This window comes from Argiope bruennichi, chromosome X1 (genome assembly GCF_947563725.1).
Source record: "Argiope bruennichi chromosome X1, qqArgBrue1.1, whole genome shotgun sequence".
NCBI classification, from domain to species: Eukaryota; Metazoa; Arthropoda; class Arachnida; order Araneae; family Araneidae; genus Argiope; species Argiope bruennichi.
Genome location: NC_079162.1, coordinates 70,870,896 through 70,889,821, shown reverse-complemented (window position 1 = coordinate 70,889,821; position 18,926 = coordinate 70,870,896). Strand labels below are relative to the sequence as shown.

At 29.4% G+C, this 18,926-nt stretch overlaps 1 long non-coding RNA gene across 1 annotated transcript in view; it reads right to left on the bottom strand.

Moving 5' to 3' along the window:
- LOC129958092 (uncharacterized) overlaps positions 1–18,447 on the bottom strand; it is a 45,229-nt gene extending 26,782 nt beyond the window's left edge. Inside the window, exons 1-2 of the long non-coding RNA XR_008783136.1 lie at positions 18,091–18,447; positions 11,443–11,522 (exon numbers count right to left, since the gene is read on the bottom strand). This is a non-coding gene — a long non-coding RNA (uncharacterized LOC129958092). The remainder of the gene's footprint in view (positions 1–11,442; positions 11,523–18,090) is intronic.
- Between the last annotated feature and the right edge of the window lie 479 nt (positions 18,448–18,926).

Sequence of the window (18,926 nt, the reverse complement as noted above, 5' to 3'; positions counted from 1 at the left end):
TGAAAGGGAAGGAGCAGTGCAAATCTGCCTTTGAATTTCCCACGCGCCCTGAAAGGAGTTCCAACTCTTATTTGGAGAAGGGGGAGAGGGGATACACAATAAACGCATTTCAACAATAAAAGGGAAATTTGTTTAGGGGCGGGGAAAACGGGTGATGTGCATTGCAACGCATGCGCGAAAAAATTCGATAAGACGATTTTATGAACTACAATATTTGCAATATATCGTACCTTGCATTTCCCTCACAGATACGTATTGTATATCTAAAAAAAGTTATCCTTCCAGTATAAAAGTTTTTTATAATTTTTTTTTTTTTTTTTTATAAAAGACGGCGCTCTTTGAATTTAAACGAATTTGGCTACCGATCTATGTTTTGATGTAAAACTCAATTATTAGCAAGTTCAAATTAACAGCGTCTGATTTATGAAATTGAAATGCACACACACACGAAAAAAAATAATCCAAAAACCTGTTTGCGAAATACGGTATTAATAAATGAACATGAGAAACGACTAAGTTAATGCTTTATTCCTGAAACTCAGTATTTCCAAAAGTCAATCTAGCTCTCGTTTCAAATCTAGCAGTCAAACATATGTAAAATACATGCAGGCGAAATTCAATGGAATGTTTCCCTTCGAATCTGTATACAACTGGATCGCCATCAATGTATTAGAATTAGTAATCGATCACTGGTCAGTGATATTTATCGTAGTTCTTTACTTCCTGCTACAATCTAGATGAAAGGCGCAATTTCTATTTCTTATTACCTCAATTCAATGCTTGCTGCCATCTGAAATGATTCGAGCTGACGGCCAGAATCAATACCCACCTGTCATGGATTTTCCAATTATTTTTCGATTACTGCTAGATTTTTAAATACAAATTTTAAATTTACCCAAACTCGGTGAAACAAGAAAATTATTAGGTTAATTAATCTGTTATATCAATTGATATCAATAATATTAGGAAGATTATTACCCGTTTAGCTCAACTTCTTCCAACCAGTGGTGGAAAAATAATCCTAAATGCGTTCAGTGTATTTTGGCCATCTATTATTAATCTTTCAATTACCTGTTCATAAATTAATTCAGAAATTATCAGAAAAATTTATTTTCTGATAAATCACTTTCCATCGCAAGGAAGAAAAATCAAACTATTTCATGTTGCCTGTAGAGTTTTTAAGAAATCAACAGTAGTTAGCATTCGTTGATAAGACATTTAATTGCGACCTTGAATCTAATTGTTATTTCCTTGGCATGGAAACCATATGTTTAGTTAACCTTTTAATGCCGAACGAAAGTATCATATCTTTGCGAGGAAAACGGTCCAATTTGACTTTGCTAGGATTTGAGAAGATGCTCATAAAAAAATAAAATAAGAATGTTTGCAAATTCAAAAAGAAACATATTACGAAATAACGACAGAATAAATTGATACCTGTTTACCGTAAGGCTGATAGATAAAAAAACTTTTTTTTTTCAATCTTCTCAATTTTTTTATATATTTGGAAAGCATAATTTAACCATATTTTCAAAGTTTTGAAACATATGGAGTTGAAAAAATAACATTTAAGTTATTGTTAAAAAAAAAAAAAATTCCAAACACAGTCGGATATTTTAAGAAAAATGCTTCGTTTTAAGGTTACACGGCCAACAATTATTTTCCGACGAACGTAGTAATTTTGAACAGATGATAGAGGACAGTACATGAGCATACAGTCCCCTTTCCAAACTTCTACATCACACCAATGGGAGAAAGTTTGCATGCCCCTGACAGGTATAGAGTACAGAAATATTCTGTACAACACATATCCAGACCCGTCAAGAAACATCAATGGAGCAACATAAATGCAAGACTAAATTCTTTTAATTTAAATATAATTATTAAAAACCGTTTCTTATACTGCACAAAGAGACTCACTTTTTTTTTTTTTTCATAACTTCACATTTGAATTTTTTATTTGAGGTGGGGAGGGGGGACTGGTACAGTTTTCTTTGTATCAAACAGGATAACTGAATAGAAAAATGCACCCTTTCAGAACTGGATAAAAATTAAAAAGACGACAAATGATCCTGCACTTCCCTCTCCAATTTTTCATATCATACCAAAGAGGAGGGGGAAGAGTTTGCGAACGTGTAGATATTGTTGGCCAAATTTCTCTTCTGCTTACCTTCTAACACCTGCGGTAGATTTATCCAGAATACGTCACGTCATTGACGGATCGAAGATTATTAAAAACTGCTCTAACGTATTAGAAGAGAAATTTCACTTTTTTTTGTATACGAAGAAATACAAAGAGAAAGTACCGTAAACGTCTCAAAAAATTCGGACTCGAGATTTTCATAAATATGCTCGTTTCAGACCACCAAGAGTTCGAAAAACTCATTTTTGGAATGTGTGTCTGAATACGAACACTCAAAACGCCTTGAAATTTGATGTGTTGTCTCTAAGCTAACTCATAGACTCCAACTAAATTTTGAAGAATATGCATTCACAGAAAGTTTGTGTGTCCGAGAGTACAGGAACGCAATAAATGCACAATGCAAAGTGCTAGGTGGGTAAATTTCAATAAAGTTTTAGCATTTAAAATGTACATCCGAATCAAATTTTGAAACCAAATCCGTAAAGGAGTTGACCATCCGGGGGGGGGGCGGGAAACAGACAACTGATATTGTTTTCTTAAAATAAAAATTTTGTGAAACAGCTTAGTTCACCTGAAAAATTATTAAACATCTAAACTATTAAACTGTAAAATTATTATTCAAAAAATTATTAAACGTGATAAATGCAAAAAGAATAAATTGCATTTAGTTTATTTATATTAACGCACCGTTAAGAAGCAACAATAGTCTTATTTTGGGTCGGATCTCGTAATTTTAAATTCCGGTCAGCGGATGAGCACGACACCTGGAATGGTACCTTCCTTTCCAAACTGGCGCATCATACCTGCAAGAAGGAATTTAGGCTCTAAGGGTTTAACTAATACCAAAAAAACCTACGCCATGATTTTTCGGTGGAATCGGGTTTCGAACAGGGAAACTTCTGGTTCTGGTGTCCACGACTAAACGGTTGTAAAATACCGAGGCATATTGTACTCACAAAATATGTCTCGCGTTTTGAAAAATAAGCCTAGGATGAAATATGATACATTGCGAAAATCTTAGAGTTGACAAAAAAAAAAATCCCGAGTTCACATACAAGATAAACGACATGTTTTTAAATTACCTACAGATTATGGTGTAACTATATATTATGATCTGTGATCATATGAAAAAGACGACATCTGATAAGCCATCGCACTCTCCTACCTTACAATCCATATCCAATATAAGGATGTGTGATACCCGACAGATTTACAACGTGCAATAACTTTTTAAATGGGTCTCGATCGGGAAAGGGTATCGAATGGGATTAACTATCTTAACACCCCGCTTGAAAGCAATAATAGGGCTAGTTCGAAACGGACTTCATAATTTTGAGCCAAGGGTCAATTGACGGGAATGATACCTGAGATAGAACCCCCCCCCCCTCATCGCAGTCCTGAAAACATAACTAAAATTAGAAGATGGACTTCTATGTATTGAATCATTAACTCAGAAAAACACACAATTAGCAAACGGAACGACGATGACTATGAATTAATACCATAACGGAAAATCATCCCCGTCAGGCCCCGTCCAAATGGATGGGGCCCATTCCAAGTACTCAATCCTTACTTAAATAATTTAAGGACAGTTTGGTTAAATAAAATTTCTATACAAAAATATTTTCTAAAATTTTCATAATATTAATTTTTTTACAATATTAAATATTATTACAACAGTCATGACTTTATGCATTGGCGTAATCGAAGTGCTTACACGTGCGATAAAGATGCCCCGGAAATCGCGATCCCCCCCCCTCCCTTATCTTGCATTCTTCACGATAGGAGTCGACAAAGACGACGGGAAAGGGCGAAAAATAAAAATAATTGCTCGGCACCAAATATCCTCCCTATGACTTCGTCTCCATCAAATCTTACACAAAATTCCCTGAAAGTGGGAAAAAGAAAAAAAAAACATGGAATGCTCTCCCTGAAGTTTCCTCGCAATAAAAGTGCGATTACCATCTCTTCCGCATAAAATTTTGGGACTTGGGGCAGAAAAGTGAACGCCACGAATATTCAGCTCTTATTATTTTCAGATTCCCAAGCATGAGCTTTTTGTGCTTCGTAGTATAGTGAAGACAATCCAGTATACATTTTGCACGCCAATTTGTCGACTTATTGAAGCCAAAATTTGACACAGAACGGCAACTTTAGTAAAAAAGTTAAAAGAAATTTGATATTTAATTAAAGCGAATATTCCAAAGTCATGCGAATATACAGACTGTCACCTCATTTAGGGATATAGTTAAAAATCTGATACCGATCTACATTTTAAACGCTAACATTATGTACCAAATTTTATACACTTAGTTCTTAGTATTTGGTAGTTAACAGATTTTTTCGAAATTTGAAAGAAATCTGCAAATTTTGTATATGCACATGTCCAATTTCATTGGAGAATGAAGATCCAATATAAAGGTAACTTTTGTACAAACACTGCTTATTTTTGTCTTATTTGCTGAAATAACGCAGCATGGCATAAGCCAGGGATGGCGAACGAATGGCACGCATGCCATTGATGGCACGGGGTACAATATTTTGAGCACGCCGCCAATCAAAACGGTTTGCATTTTAGTTCAAAATAACAATGTTCATTACAAAGTATTATGAACAAACGCGAGTGTCCCCATTCCATTTAAAAAGGGCACAAATATTTGTACCGCAGTTAAAAATTCGCTTACCGAGAAAGAAATTGATTTGAAAAGAAATATTTCAGTAATTGATGGTATTCCAAACATGGTGGGGAAAAAAAAAAAAAAAAAAAAAGGTTTCAGTAGTTTATTTCAAACAGACGTAGGTCATTCGATTCTTTAGCTCCACTGCATTATTCACCAACAAGCCTTGTGTTTTAAGAGTGGTTTAACATCTCTTGATAATGTAATGGCAGTAGTCACAAAAACAGTCAACCTCATATCGTCGCAGGCTTTAAATAAGTGAAAGTTTGAGGCTTTGTTGGATGAAGTCAACTCGGTATATAATGGCTTACTAATATATAATAATGTTCGCTGGTTGAGCAGCGGGAACGTACTTCAAAGATTTGTTGACTGCTTGAAAGAAATCAGACTGTTTCTGCAAAATGTGGGGGAAATTCAACAAATCCACAGTTGTTGGATGTTATGTGGCTCTAAAAATTTATGTTTTTTTATAGACATGTGCCAACATTTCAACGAACTGAATGTAAAGCTTCAAGGCATAAATAAAACAATTATCATCATGATGGATTTCATTCGCGCTTTTGACGCTGGATTGCATGTTCTAAGAACGATATTATTAAAAAATATACAAGTACTTCCTTAATTTAAATATATATATATCGGAGATTAGATGTACATGAGAAACCAGACGAAGAAAAAGTTATTGAAGAATTTAATTCTGTAATTGATTCGTCAATCAAGGAATTTTCAGCCAGATTTTCTCAGTTCAAAGAATTATCGGAAACGTTCAAGTTTATTATGTACACTGATGTGATTTCATTTGATAAACTGAACTTGTCTCAATTCGATTAGTTGCAAATTGGAGAATTTGAAATGCTACTGATTGATTTCCAGTCTAGTTCAATATGGATTCAAAAATTTATTGAAACAACGAAAAAGTTGGAATTGGTTTAAACAGAAAGATTAAAAGCAATATTCGTAAAAATGCCAGTACCGAAATTTTGGAAACTTGGAATTCGATTCCAGACAAATTTAACTGTTTGGAGAAGCTGGCTCATGCTATTTTAACCATAATTTCATCTACCTATACCTTTGAGTCGTTATTTTATGAGATGAATAACATTAGACTCTCTTAGAAATCATTTGGCAGGTGACTCCAAATCAGCAAGGATACTGCCAAAAGTAACAAATTGCAATCCTAATATAAGTTATTTGTCATCTAATATGCAACAAAAGAAGTCACACTAATGTTACTTTGATTTGAATTACACGTATAACTAAAGCCTTTACTATTATACAGTGCAAAATGTATTTTTTCGTTGTAAATAAAGAGTTTTGAGTTGTTAGTATTTAGTTTTATTATCTTACCAACAATCACAAGTCAAAATTACTGACGGCACGTCTATACCACATTAAACATTTCTTTAGAAAAAATGGCATACTGATCCATAAAGGTTAGCTACCCATGGCATAAGCTGAAGCATAAAACAACATCACATCAAGGTGACGGAACTCTCAATTTTGACCGATACTTGCATGAAGGAACAGAATAATCAACCCACTCTCCAAACTTCGATTACAACGCCAGGACATTAGACCAACAAAACGTTACAGCAGCGATCCATATACTGTGTTCATATTTTGATGAATGTGATCAATTTAAGACCCTCCAGTCACAAATTAAAGATTCTGAAAATATGACGGCCCTAGGAGAAAAAATTCTCAGCTTGTTCCCGTAAGCGAAAATGTAGTTAAATAGTCTTATTCTTTCAAATGCCAACGCTAGATAAGGGAAAGCCTTACACAAAATAATAATCTTAAAATATTTATTCTGTGAAATATTTCAAAATTAGTTAGAGCCGGATAATTTTGAAATATTCGGTTATATTATAAGCGCCCTTGTATTTTCTGTTTTAGATACTGAAAGAAATTAGCACTTAGAAAAATTTTTTAGAAAGATATAGGAGTTAAAAAAAGGGGGGGGGGGGTTGGAGGGGGGAGAAAAAGAAAAAGGGGTTAGAACAGGGAGTTTTAAAAAAAATGAAAAAAGAGTGAAAGAAAAGAGTTTTAAACTAGCACTAGATTTTTAATTTTCTAATTCTCCACTTCTACACAAATACTCCACAAAAAAGTTAAATGCTTTATAGCCAGTCACTTCCCAACCCACTCTGATCAAAGAATTAGTCGTCAAAATTAATATCACGATAATTTTTTTTTTTTTTTTTTTTGTCTCACTCATCATATTTGATTTTTAAATGAAGTAAAAGGCTTGATATTTAAAAAATTTGAAGTAAATGTTTTCATATTTTCCTTTCGCCACTTCAACTGTGGCAAATGGGGCATTAATACGCTTCTTATTCTCATGTTACAACACCACTGCTCACATTATTAAATGGGATGCAACATGTTAAAACGTGTTTTCGATTTCGATTCCACTTTATGCAACTTCCCAAAAATTTAAATTTTAGAATTCAAAATTTTTTATCATCAATTATTAAAATGCACGAATCTTCATATTTCATTGTTCAGATTAAGTATAAAAATTATTAAAATTAAAACCTTTTATTAAAAAGTTTATTATTAAATGATTCATCACTGAAAAAATTTAACGATTTTTCACTGTGTCACCAACTAATGGGAAATATAAAACAATTCCTTATAAAATAAAAACCACCTGGAAGATTTTTCAAACACCAATACCAATTTTCCCCCAAATCACTTGAATGTTTGTTCATCATTAACATCATAACCTAAAGTGTGACGTAACCGCAATAGGAAACCGGAAACACATATCACCACCAACTTCGTATAAAATAGATCACCTGTCAAATTGAAACGCGTCCAAGTCAAGGGGTCGAGGGTGAAACAATGAAGTTCCAAAAGATAAATTAATTAAAATTACACCAAAATTGCTCCCCAAAAGCGCTAGATGATATTTTTACCGCATTTTACGTTCAAAACGGAAATTTTTAACATATTAAATAATACAATTTGTAAAAAATTTTTTTATTAAAATTAATTTTTTTATCAAAATATTATCGATATTGTGATTATAATTTCCGCCGAATAACGGTTTTTCAGCATTTCAATTTTTGACTTTAATGCTTAGTATAAGCATTTTTTAGTGAAACTTTGAATTGATTTCGATTGTTAGTTTCTAAGGCTGTTGGTAAGTCCTTTTAAAATTTTAAAGTGCATTGAATTTATTTATGCTATCAAAAGAATTTATGTTACTATTAACGTTTTGCGACACATGGGTCTATTGAACATTCTTATAAGCCATGTTTTTGTATTACTAAATTTTGAGGCTGTTTATTCTATTTTTGAAGAATTCTAGGAATTTCTTTTCTAGGCATTCACCAAGTTAATAATGGGAATTAAAAGCCGTTACTTATTATAAAGTATTAGTAATCGAAATTAGCGTTATTAACATTAATTAGATTAGTGAATGTTAATTGAATGAACATAAATTCTTTCATACTTATTTTACGTACTTTGAAATCGATATAAATTACATCTTTAAATATTATTTGAATTAATATAAATGATTATTATATTGTATGTTGTTATAAATTTTTTTGCTTGCTGCATTAAGTATGGGCATTTCAGTTTGGTTTTCAGATCTCTTAAGCAAAGCCAGCGTTATAATGATCTAGCCTTATGTACTTAAAACTAAGTATTTTTTTTTTTTTCAAGCATAAGTTTCAAGGAAGGATTAGTAATTTTTTCCCTCCCTTCAGAACCAATAAATACAATTTCAAAATGAATACTCATTCCACATAAGAGCCGCTCGATACTGACATTTTTATTTCTAAGAATTTAGATATTGTAGTATTAAATATTTTGTCAAATTGATTTGTACTAATCCAATTTATAACCACCCACCTATTTTTTTGCAAAATCCACAATTTTGTAAGGTTTTAAGAATATGTAGTATCACTACAATATAGAATATTAACATTGAAATAGGCATTTGGTATATTGATGGACACAGTAAAATATTGCTGCAGTTTAGAAACTGGAGCATCAGGTTAAGTAGTCTTGTCATATGACCAAAATTCCAAATTACTAAGCCCATTCTTCACAGCACTTCAGTAGCTTTAAAATTGGGTTTCATTAAAAAATTGCTACAGATGATAAAAGTTAAATATCAAATTTTTGATTTCATAGCTCATAGATACATTTCATACATCTTTCCCTTCTTAAAGACAGGAATCAATCAGGCATTAAAAGTCTGATCTGAATTTACATTTTCACAAATGAGTCTCATTCTCAATGGATTAAAACTTAGAAGTATTTAACTAATAAAATAGTTTAAATGTTGTGAAATGTTAATAATTTTGGGTTGCGCAGCTTAACATAATCCAGGGATGAAATTGCTTTTATATTTTGATGTCATTTTATCACATTTTATAATTCTAGAATTTCAATCCAATTTTTGGTTATTTAATAAAAAAATCATTTTTAATTTGAAAATCTTAATTTTTAAACTGGAATGATAAAAATGGAAATAATAGAATAATACGGATGGACATATTTTGAGTACATAATGCTACATAATTCAATTTCATTTCAAATACTTGTAATTTAATGCAGGCCTTTAATGATAACATTCAATGAAATATCTGAAGAAAATCAGTTTCCATACTATAAGGAAATTCAAATTCATGAATTTTTTTTCAAGATTTAATAATCTACATGAGTTTTAGTTTCATAGATATAGTTTTAGAGAAGATTTTGTAACAATTATTTTTTTATTACGAACAAAACTAAATAAAAATTAAATGAAAGTATTTTTTTCTTAAACCACAATGGTTATATCATTAATCACCCAGATGTGTTTCTATCAGATTGCTGGTTTTTAAGAGAAAGAGTTGATTTGTAATACTTTTAAATCTATCTTCAATTTGTACAACAATAATAACAATTGCAATGTTAAAAAATGACATCTCGCTCTACCGGGTTTCCTATAACTTCGTCTGCCATTTCGGAATATAATCTACCTTTTTGAAATTCATTAGTTAAATTGTGCTCTTAGATTTTAGATTTAATAATAACATTATTAAATTAAGTCAATGAAGAAAATCTGTTTTTGCTCGAAATAATTTATTGATAATGTTAAATTTGAGCAATACTGCCAACCAATTAAACATAAAATAAATAGCATTTCTCGTATTGAAACCAAAAGACTTTGAGCTTCGCCTGCTGCTGCATTATCAGTATTTGCATCAACAAACTCTTCTAGGGCATTACAAGTTTGTTCAAACTGTGTGCAAATTGCTTGAACCGAATCTATTTTGCTTCCCAAAGAGTGTCGCATAATGGCTTAAGAGTAATATTTTAAATGATTTTGTAGAATTTATTTTTCTTTATAAGAAGAAAATTATAAATGTTGCAATATCCAACAAAAAAAAACATATACTACTGGGTACATCACAAATTAATAAATTAAAAGAATGTGATAGGCAAGGCATATAAATTGTATTAGGGTTTAGAGAAATGATTTTAGATTATTCATCTTTTATATTTCCCTTTCATATTGCAACCGTTGACATATGCCTCTCCTATAAAATTCACAATATCTAAAAAAATTTCACTTATTCTTTTCAATAGAGTTTCGCTGGTGTTTCTCGAGTTACATCAGTTACTTACACGGATCCTATAAATGATTCATTTATAGTTAGTCTTTTTCTTCAAAATTTGTATAGCTAATAGTGACTTACTTTATTCCTTATGGGAAATATCAAAATTACAATCCATTTGGACACAGTAATACGTGGCTACTTTTGTATCATTGAATTTGTCAAGAGCTTCATTTCCTAATGCAGGAATAGTTTGTCCTTGTGATCTATGTGGTAATTATGCACAGTTCTATTTTTTGAATTTTTTATTCTGTTTATATGATCCATTAACACAGAGTCCTATTTACTTAATAAATCGATTAACTTAAATTTCCATTATTAAGAGTACTTATTATTTCATGGGTATCTCGAAGTTGAAGGTTATTACATGTTAAAAACAGAATCATATTTACAATTTTTTGAAATAGTAATTTTAATTGTTCCGTTTTTTTATATATAGTAACTTGATTTGTTGTATCAATAGTCAAACTTAAATTTCGTCATTTCAGTAATTCTTTCCCAGCAATAAACGAATTAAAGTGTCGAATGCACATAATCTTGAATTGCATTTGTCTGCTATCTCCGATTACTATAGCCACTTATAATATACACTTTTCATTTCTTCTTCTTTTGGAAAATAGTATACAACTAAAGCAAGGTACCGAGTCTAGGGTATTCGAATACATTAAGCAGCTGCAAAGCAGGGGTTCACCATTTGGCATTTTTCTTAAACCATCATGTAGTGAAAATGGTCTACCTTCAGCATTCTTTGCTAACAGCTGATCAGATATACGATAGCTGCAGCCATTCAAATATATTTTATTTATAGTTATTTATTTTTTTTCAAAAATAAGTTTCTGTAAAATTCTAAGAAGTCGCCACTAGTGAAAAAAAGTACAAAACTAAAATAATGAGAAATTTCATTTAAATTTAAAAGCTAATAATATTGGCTGGTTATTGCACTTTAATATTTTCATGAAGGAAAATTCTAAATGTATACTACCATTTTAGTGCATCTCACCTTCAACTCAATTTCCCATCTCGTCCTTCCCTTGTAAGACCTTTAGCAACAGCAGCTTGTCAATGCAAAATCCATTAGTGCTGCAAAAAGATATTTTTCAAAGATTGTACATTATCTGTTCAAGACAGTGGGATAACATTTTGCAAATTTTCTTGGATATTCACACAATACTACATGCTTTGTGCTTAACCTTATATAAAACAGAATCAAGTAACAATTTTGGATTTCTTTCTATTCCCTTATTGGGGGTCGAAATTTACAATGTTGATGTCGATTACAAATATCAAAATTCATTTAACTCCAAAATACAATAAGTATGGTAAAGTGTTTACATACATGATGATTAAAGTCTCTCCAATTGATGGATATGTCAAAAGTTAGGGACATAAAAATAATTTTAAAATATTATATACCAAAATTACTTCATCTAGCTAGTTGCAATTGCGAGTTACCGCATTCACACTTAAACAAACCAATCAACTATCTTCCGACAGATTTGTACCTAAATTTGATATAGACTTTAAATTCTAGGAACAAAACCACATATTTAATTTCTTCTATCTAACTTGCAATGCTTTTGAGGTACTGTTCTCACATGAATGGTCATGAACATAATTATTTTCTTTCAAAAAAGTTTTGATCGATTGGTCTTTTGGCAATTTAGTTTCTTCACAAAAGAGCATATTAATTATTTATTATTAAAATGCAACATGAAATTTATTTTATGTGAAACTTATCAAAAGTGTCAATTTATTACTTATCCAGAACTATGTTTTTAGATCATATAAATTTTGTCTTAAGTCTGGTACGTTCTAATAGATCTTATCACTAACATAAAGACTCCAGTTTAATGTTCGATCATTTCAGTGAAACTGTTTATTATTTCTGAAAAAAATATGTGTTATAATAAATTCCACAAGCAGTTATATATATTATTGAAACAAATGTTTCTTTACGTACATTTGTTAGTTATATATTTTTAATATATTTGAATACTGTTATTAATTGATATATTTCAATAATATTATAAAGAGAGTGACTTGTAAATTAATTTTTATTTCTTAAAGGTTTTAAAGAGTAATGTATTATATAATTATATTATTTATAAAGTTATATTAATTAAATTATATTTTATAATTCAATTGTATAAAAAACCGCAAAACTATAAGACAGTTAAAGATAGAAATAGAAATTGCATGTTTGAAAATTTTTAATTACAAAGTATATTAGATACAATTTTTAAGTGAACTTCTTGTCCAAGTTTCACCTCGGCTTTTTCAATATGAAATTGCCTGTTTTAAAACTGGGGGAGGAGGGATTGTCATAGTACGAGATAAATTCTCATTGCAGGATTTATTACCACAATGACATATACTTATTATACCAAATTAAATGAATTTTACAGCAAAAATTTAAAATATTTACAAATATTTTTATTCCATTCAAACCAACTGGGGTGCAAATATATATATAGTTCACCATCCGGTTCCATAAAATTTTTCAAACATGTGATTTCTATTTTATTGCTTATTAGGATTATATTTATGATTTATTTATTAAGAGTCTATAAATTTAGAAGTGTATCTGACCCATTGTCACTGCAGTTTTTAAATGTGAAATGCCGTTTAGAAACTGGGGGAAATATTGTCATTGTACAAGATAAATTCTCATTGCAGAATCTATTGCCATAATGCCATACACTTATATATCAAATTAAATGAATTTTACAGCAAAAATTTAAATGTTTTTAAAAAAATTTATTACATTTAAATCAATTGGGTTGCAACTATATACAGTGAGAGAGAAAAGGAAGTAAAAACCCATAATTGATATAGAAAATGTTTTATATTAGATATATTATTGACATGTACTATAAAGTATATATATACAAATGTTAACTTATTCATGTAGGATACAACAATTTGTAAACATTTAATTAAATCAAAATGCAAGAAGAAATAATTCAACTGAAACGGAAAAACATCAAATTTCATGCATTAAAAAAAGAGGAAACAGAGAACACTGGTACCGACAAAAACAATAAAAACTGTAATATTAATAATCTGTTTGTAGTCCTTTAGATTTTATAACTGCCTTTAATCATCTAGGCATACATGAGATCCAGTTTTTTTGTTAGTTTGAGAGGGATTTTTTGACATTCTTCTGTGACAATTTGTTTCAATTCTTCCTTGTTAGAAATGGTTCTTCAACACAAATTTTTCTCAAGTTTTGACCATAAATTTTCAATGGGTTTAGATCTGGTGATTGTGGATGATGGTCAAAAGTCTTCGCAACACGATAGAGTTACCATTCTTTCACAATCTTTGATGTATGTTTGGGATCATTATCATGTTGGAAAATTCAGCTTCTTAACAGTATATAAATCGTAACATTTTTAAAAATATTTAGGTAATCCATTCTGTTCATTGTAGATTTGACAAATAAATTCAAGACTCCTGCAGCCACCATACACCCGCAGATCAAAGCAAATACACCTCCATGTTTAATTGTCTTAACTGAATACTGATTGCTAGATTCTTCATTCTTTAGTCTCCATATTTATGAAAATTTCTGCGTGCCTAAAAATTCAATATTTTTTCCTCATCACCAAATAAAATGTCATTTCAAAAATCTAAATTCTTCTTAAGGAGCTTTTCGGCAAAGAGCAGGCACTTTTTCTGGTTCGATTTTGTGGTGAATAGATTCTTACGTTTAATCCTGCTATGTAACCCATGTTTATGAAGAGTCCTCCTTATAATGCTTGCTCTTACTGTCTTCGCTAATCATTGCAAGATGCTTTGAGATATTTTAAAAGCACTCGCAATTGGATTACCTTTGACTTTTTGCTTGCTGCTCTCAATACTATATCGGTAAATGATCTTGGTCTCCCTGTAATATTTCTTTTCTTCATTGTTTGTGTTTAGAATATTTGTTACAAAATTTTTTATTGCTGTACAGTGGATTCTTTCGACAATTTTTCCTATTTCAAATAAGAACTTACCATTTTCCTTCTAAATTTATTAACAATTTCTTTCGTTCTAGTGCTTTTGTTTCCCCATTGCAAAATTTCTAAGATTTTTTGAGGTATTCACATAAATTCAGGCAGAATAGAAGACTTTAACTTATATCAAGATCCTCTATGAAGAAAAAAAGATGATGAATTAAAACATTTCAAATAGAAAGAGTTATGAATGTTTACTTTTTTTTTTTTTTTTACACATAAAATCTGATGATGTTAGTTTCAAGTTGATTTATTTCTTAATGTATTTTAACTAAATTGAATGTTTCGAACTTGTTCAATTCTGTTTAAATGATTTCATAATTTATATATATACATGTTACAGTTAAAGTATGAAATCTGTTATTTTATAGAATACCTAGTTATTCCATGAAATAATTGTGTCCGTTAAAGAGTAAAACTCTCTTGTATTTCATGGTTTAACTAGTTATTTCATAGAATAACGATCTGTAGCCCGTTAAAGTGTAAAATAATCTATATCATATATCTTGCACGACAAATACATTTACCTTCCACCCCTACTGCATTTATGTTTTTGTTTGTTTGTTTTAGAAATAAAAAATGTTTTTGTTTTAGAAATAATGTTCTTTGTAATTCTAAGTGTCATTTTAGTAATCCTTTTTGTAACAAATGATTTTATGGTACGCTTCCATAAATACCATTTATACGCTGCATAAATTAGATAAATTGCTTCTTTTTCATTTTAATTGTCTATCATTAGTTTAATTTCATTTTAGATAAATTGTTTATTTTATACTTTAACTGTCTCTAATTAGTTAATTTATAGAATACCTAGTTATTTCATAGAATAACTAGTTAAAGTGTCAAATTAATAACATATTACACACTTTAACGGACACGATCAGTTATTTCATGGAACCACTAGGTATTCTATGAAATAACTGCATTATATACTTTAACGGTAACATATATATATATAATAAGTCAATAATATATTTGAAATAACACATTTTCTAAATTAATCATGGGTGTTTACTTTCATTTGACTCTCACTGTATATATAGTTCACTGTCCTATTCCATAAAATTTTTTAAACATTAATTTTCATTTATGCTCGTTATTATGATAAATTTTATAATTTATTAACTAGAGTTCCTAAAACGTGCAAGTGCCAAAATTACTTTTACAATGGATTAAATACGATATCATGTATAAATATAGACCCAGTTTCACTACAGCTTTTTCAATGTGAAACAACTTGTTTTAAAACTGGGGGGGGGGGGGAATATTGTACGAGATAAATTCTCACTGCAGGAGTTATTTCCACAATGACATACACTTATTACAACTTTCACTAATTTCACTGAAAAAATTTAACATGATTAATTCATCTAGTATTTGGTTTCAGTTTAATATATATTTACCAAAATGTTTTGCATGATTCATATAGAAAATGAAATATATTATAAGAACTATTCATTGATTGTACTTTTGATTCAATAATGAATATGAATAATATTGACATGTAGAATTTATTTAATAGTTTTAATAAAAATAATACTCTTATTTATCATGTATGAAGTCTAAGTCTGTATATCTAGTTTATAATTAAAGAGATTATTGTACTCATAGGTATAAATACTTAATAAAGCTTTTGTCTAGGGTCTTCCAGCAGAGTTTATTTCTAAAAGCTAGTTGCGCCCCCCCCCCCCAAAAAAAAGGCAACATTAATTTGTATCATAAATTCTGTCTGCAGTATTTATTAGAAGTTACACAAATAATTATAAGAAAAAATATTAATGAATTTTGAGAAAAAAATCTGAAATCTTATATTTCTTTAACTTCATATTTATATATAAACAGAAATATATGAACAGATAACAGAATTTACCCAAAGGCATTACAATGTTTGAAAACTATTGTACTTTATTTTATATGCTCTTTTGTGAATGCATCCAAGGTTACATTAACCTCAGATTCTATTTTTCAATAATTTGAAAATACAGAAAGTACATTTCTTTTTCTCCGCTAAAATCGTCTTCTTAAAAGCTAGGCCATAATCTAAAGTCAACAAATAAATACACAAAGGTATTTTTGATCCCACTATTTCTCTCATGAAAACTTTGTTTTTGTTTTGGAGTAACATATGTTTTAAGAATGAAAATTTGACTAAAAAAAATTTCAATAAAACAAAACAGAAATCAAAAGTATTATTTGAAGATAAGTACTTTAATTTACGAATAATTAAGATAATATGAAACATAAGTAATCATGTTAAGGAAGATCTCTTGTCAGTAAATAGTTCTTTAAAATAAGCTAAGATTTCACGATGAAGATCAAAACTTATTTAATGCAAATTAATGACTCGTTATGTATATTTTTTCATTAATGAATAGACAAAAAATTCTTAATAAATAATTACTACTTAGAGATATAATGGAGATACAGTAGAATATTAGGTCTAATTCTTTTTCAACTATGAATTCCTGTTATTACATACAGTGCTAAACTTAAGATACTTTCTAATTGTTCCTGCATAGTTTCTACCTTTCGAATTTATGATTATTCTAATTATTTGCTTCATATATTTTTTATGCTCTACATGTTGAAACTACAGAAAAAACTGAATTTTAAATAGGTAGCATTTATGAAGTCTTGATAAATATAAATTTTTAACAAAATGAAAACTCATTCATATTCCAAATTTAACAAAACTAAACATTTCATTTGATGTAAATTCAGAAAAACTAAAGTTAATTTCCCTCTACCCCTCCTTTTAAATGTCTGCATTCAAGATATTTTAAGTATTAACATAAAAAAAAAATTATCAAAATTTTCTTATGAAATGGTATAAAAATTTAAATATTAAAATTTATTAACATTTCTTTTCAGAATTTAAAATAGCACCATTTAAGTGATTTATCATTTTTTAATGTCAAATTATCTTCATTTTGTTTTTAACAACAAGAAAGGGCACATTAAAAATTTATTTTCCCCCTATGATTTAAAGTACCATTAAGTTTGTACTTCGCCGAAGGTACAGAATATTTCAAAATTATAGTCAACAGCAAACTTCATTAATTTATTAACTAAAACTTAAAATTAAATCGTATAACTTGCTTCATTTTTTGAAGATGATGGGCCAGCAAAGTAATTAGAAAAAAAATATTTTTCAAGCATTTAAGTAAAAGCAATGAGATATGAATTAGAAATGCAGTTAAACTGAAAGACTTGATTAGGATATATTTTTTTCATAAAACTATAGAAAAATTTGCTTCGACTAATGATTTCATCACAAATACACTTTGTAAAATAGAAATCTATATGCTTAATAAGTAGGATGATATCTAAAGGCATAAATTATTCAATAAATCGTTTGGCTTGTATTTCATGGTAAAGAATGACGATCAGAAAAACTGACAGCTAATCCAATTTCGCATAGAAAAATCTTAATTCCAATTATTTAAAATTATCAAAAAATTCAAAAATAAAATAAAACTGCTCATTCCTTTAGAAAATGTGAAAACAGAAAAAAGATCGAATAATTGATTTTTATTTAATCATTCAATTTAAATTTAAATACCAGTTTTTTAAAAAAAATACCATGATATGTTTACAATAAATAGAAAGTTGAATTCATAGATCAAACCATAGTTAAATATAATTACCTTTTATGCAGGAAATTCTTCACGTGCAGAAAAATTTGAATGCCGGTGATGGAGAACGGCTCCACTTCTACTTTTGTATCAGTAAACAAACATATAATTTTACTCAGTATTCGACCGCCAGTTATACTTTCGATGAGTTAGAACTTTAAATATACACCGTTTTTAAAATTATATTCAAATTCAACAAATTTTGTTTCGAGAATAATCAGCAGAATGTTGAGCATAATTGAACTTTCCGTAACTTAAAAATCGAACTATCTCTCGAGCGTAATGATACAGTGTTTGAATGGAGAGTGAAATGGCTAAACCTTTGTAAATAGAGGAGGGAAGCAGTTACTCGGCAATTATGCTTGTGCAATAACTTAAATTTGTGTTGAAATTTAAAGTGATGTTGTTAAAGAGTTAATTTTGTGATTATTTATTTCGGAATTGCGTTTTCCACAAAAATTTAATAACTTTGAAACCTGATTGTATTCGTTAAAAATAATTCACGATATACTAATTCAAATTATGAAGGAGGGTTGCATTCAACAGAAATTAATATAAATCCATGCTCGAATTAATTATAAAAAATTTCACTAACACATAATTTAGGTGTTATATTACTTTTTAGTAAAAAAAAATCTTTCTGTTGACTTAATCTATTTTCTTATTTGCGCACACTCAGTTATGCAATATTAACTCCCTCTTGAAATCATAAGTTTTAATAATTTATTACACTATTCTGTTGCCAAACATCTGTGAACAGTTTAAATTTAACAAATTTTGCTGAGGGGGGGGATGTCCCACTTATTGTGGAATAACTTTTTCAAAATTGTGTCTCAAACTTAAAATGT